Raw genomic sequence first — 4,294 nt, 5'->3', positions numbered from 1 at the left:
TATTTGATTTGAGATAGGGCTTTACGATTGGCTTTAATTGTGGAATTAGTGATAGCAATAGAATTTCCTCTGTGATTTCTTGGTCTGTAAACTAGCCTTTAATTTTCACCTTAATTTTTGTTTTCTTTTCCTTTCCTTGTATCCCTTCTCAAGTGATGTCTCAAGCAAATGACACGTGCTGGCCATTGTCACTTTTAAATGCACCGTTGTTATGTTTTGACTAGCATTTTAAGGATATTGATGCACTGTAAGAGCAATTTATATCTGTAATAACATGGAAATCCTACATGGGTAGATCTTTTTATGTCAATTACGTTTAGGGAGAGACAGGAAATGAGTCATGTTTGAATTTGCTTTTGCAGTCTGATGGATTCCCGACAATTCTTTTCTTCCCAGCTGGCAATAAGAGCTTCGACCCGGTTAGTGAAAATTTTCTTTCTTATTCCGATACTATTATTTTTCTTCCAGTTTTCATCAATTATTATTGCCTTCTAACAAATTTCCTGAAAATTTTCTTTCTTATTCCGCCATTGCTTTCCCTATCTCAGTTGGAGCTAAGATATTGTGTTTGGTTAAACATATAGTTTTGGTTTGTCTATATATTATATTTTTCTTTAATTATTATTTCAAATTATGACTATTAAGTTCAGTTTTACCTATACATATTTACTCAGCTTGGAGATTTTGTTTTGGTGCAGCAAAGAAAGGGATAATGGTTTTTGCTCTGCATGAGGAGCCTGATCTCACAGAGCTAGTTGGGGATTTCATATTCAGATCACCAAGGAGACTTTCAATGGTATACCAGCTAGACTCTTTCCAATCCATAACTGACAACACCACCACCAAAATTAGCTCCACCTTCAGTTTGTTCTTCATTTTTTTAAACCAATAAGCTTTCCACTTCGCTCATGATGGGACCTGAGCTTTGTTCTTAATTTATAAGCATTAGCTTTGTTCCTAATTTATAAGCATTGGAGAGCTTTGTTCCTAAATATCCAATGTGCTGATTGGTGAATTTTAGATTTTATTTTATTATTATTATTTTTTTTTAGGATTTGGGTGAATTTTATAATTTAAATATGTTTTTATGAACATGTACAGTTTAATTGTTCTTTGTAAAATATTGAATTTGATGGTTTGATCAATTTTTATTTTTGTTTTTTGTTATGATGTTTTTGTGAATGGAATGTAAATAATCAGCTCTTAGAGAGAGACGACACCACCGTCGGAAAAAATAGAAAATTTTATTAGTTTTATTAATTTTGTTACAGGTTTTATTTTTTGCGACGAAATTATACTGTTGCAAAAAATAGAAATTTTATTATTTAAAATAGAAATTTTATTATTTTTTAATATTTTTTGCGACGGTCTTATACTGTCGCAAAAAATAGAAAATTTTATATTTTTTATACTTTCTGCGACGGCACTACACCGTCGCAAAAAAGTCTTTTTTTTTAAAAAAAAAGGACTATTGGCGACGGTATTTTTTGCCGTCTCAAATAACATTTTTAGCGACGGTAAAATAGGGCCGTCACAAAAAAGTTAAGAAATTTCAAACGTTATTAGCGACTGCACGGTGCCGTCGCAAAAAGGCAAAAAATGCCGTCGCAAAACATTAGCGACGGCACTTACCGTCGCAAAAACTCTTTTGCAACCCCTGCAGTTGCGACCCCCCTCTTGCCGTCGCAAAAAGTCATTTTGCCGTCGCAAAAAGTATTAGCGACGGCATTAGGAGTATTAGCGACGGTATTTTACCGTCGCAAAAAGTCAATTTTTTTGTAGTGATTGTTTAATTTTATTCAAACTTTTTTTCTATGAATAATGCTATATAATTTGTACACTAACTAGTGTATCAATTGATGATGTGGCATAATTTAAGAAGTTTTTGGTATTTGTAATATAATTAATGAGTGGGATTAATAATGATGTCATAACTAATATTGGTACACTAGTTAGTACATTAATTGGTGCATGTAGCACCACTGTTCTTCTATTCATAAGGATAAGAAAACATAATATTGGTAATAATGATGTGTTTTGATGAAATGTATGTTGAAATAATGGTTTTATAGACTTATTTTGGGTTAACTTTGAGTCTAAATTTGAGTGGGGTCCACACATTTTTTGAGGTGAGTCTAAAGAAGTGACGTGTTCTTGCTGCATAGCAAGTCGTACGGTGAAAACGGTTCGTCAAAACCATTTATAAATGAATGAGAGCTTGACGTCGTTTTCGGATTCGTGGAATGGACAATTCAAGAAGTAAAATATGGGTTTTCTTGAAATGGGTTGTCCCACATTGAAACTTTAAGAGAGCTTGTATATATATATATAAGCTCTAGGTGACGACACTTGGGTTGAGCCCCAAGGGACGCCCTAAGTTTGTAGAAGGGAAGAGTTATGGACAATGTGAACCTTAGCCCAAACTACTACACACGCGCACCACCGTCGCCATCCGTCCGATCGGCCGGGCCCTGTTGTGGGTCGGGTTTTCAAATTCTTGCAGGAAATTATTTGAATTTAAATTTTTTGTCCAAAAATTATGCCTCTTCCAAGTCCGAATTCCACAAAATTCCCAACTGATAAACTGTTTTTTAACAGGTTTTTAACTGCCAGCAATTAGCAGATCTGTTCAATTTTGAAACTGTATTTGTTCAAAACTGTTTGCACCTGTTTTGTTTGTTTTCATACCTGTCCGGAATTTCTGAACAGTCACCATTTGTCCTATAAATAGAAGACTTTCCAACAGGTTTTTCACAATCACAAACATCTAGAAAAATCTGAAATTCTCTTGGTTTTCTCACGGTTTTGCTCATTTGCATAAATTCTCTTCATACTAGTTTTTTAGGAAAAAATTAAGAGAGTATAGAACACAAGTTTGGTTCACCGTACAAATTGTTTGGAGTGCTATTACAATTTGTGAAGATCATTATATCCTAGGAGATAGAAGCCTTTTATCTGAGCAAATTTGTCTTAAGGATAGAGTGTCACACACTTGACTTGATCTTTTTGTACTAATTCACATCGGTAAATAAATTATGTAAGTAATTTATTTTATTTGTTTGATTTGATTTCAAATTATTATTTTTTTACACAGAAGATTGCTCCAACAATCTTAAGACAAATTCGAATTATTCTGTTTATACAGAATTTTTCATTTGTTTCCTTTTCTTCTTTTCTTCTTCTTACAGAAATTATTTTCTGTGATTTTACAAAGAAATATTTTGCTTGGAAAAATAAATAGTAGTAATATACTGTTTGACAAATAGTAGTAATATACTGATGTCATTAACAATTTAGAATATTTATTTGTGAAGTTTGTTAGAAATTAATTTTGATTTTCGGAAATAATTTCTGAGTTTTCATTAATTAAAATTTTGTTTTCAGTATTTTAATTTTTGAAATGTTATAGAATTTCTGTGTGGAATTAATTTGTTAAATAATTTTTTTTTTAATTTTTAAATTAATTGAAAATTAAAGTTACAATTCTTGTTCCTTTTATTTTTATAGAATTAAAATTATGTGTTTATGGTTTAAATTTTCTGTATACTATAAAATTCTAATTATAATTTTGTTTTATAATTTAGAATTTATGGCTACTGAAACTAATGCTCAAATAAGTACTGATATGGTGGCTGCAACTACGCCAACCTCTCCTCTTGTTGTGACTGTACCAGTCAATCACGGTGAAAAGCCAGAGAAGTTCTTAGGAACTGATTTTAAAAGATGGCAGCAAAAAATGCTGTTCTATCTTACTACTCTCAACTTGGCTCGTTTTCTTCGTGAGGATGCTCCTACTTTGAAAGAGGATGAAACTGACCAGCAAGTGGTTGTTGCGGTCGATACCTAGAAACATGTGATTTCTTTTGCCGGAATTACATCTTGAACGGACTTGACAACACATTATACAACATCTACAGTCCTATCAAGACGGCAAAGGAACTTTGGGAGTCTTTGGAGAAAAAATACAAGACAAAAGATGCTGGTTCGAAGAAATTCATAGTAGGCAAATTTCTAGACTTTGTGGTGATTGATTCTAAGACTGTGATCAGCTAAGTTCAAGATCTCCAACTCATTCTGCATGACATTCATGCATAAGGCATGTCTTTCAGAGAATCCTTCCAAGTTGCTACCTTAATTGAGAAATTACCACAACGCTGCAAGGAAATTGAGAACTACCTCAAACACAAACGCAAGAAATGACTTTGGAAGAATTGATTGTGCGTTTGAGGATTGAGGAGGAAAACCGCAATTCTGAGAAGTGAGCTGGTAAGCATCCCATGAAGTCTAAGGCAAA

This window comes from Camellia sinensis, chromosome 5, assembly GCF_055761805.1.
Source record: "Camellia sinensis isolate YWXY chromosome 5, ASM5576180v1, whole genome shotgun sequence".
Taxonomy (NCBI): Eukaryota; Viridiplantae; Streptophyta; class Magnoliopsida; order Ericales; family Theaceae; genus Camellia; species Camellia sinensis.
The sequence above is the reverse complement of the archived record's forward strand: the minus strand, read 5'-3'. Positions refer to the sequence as shown.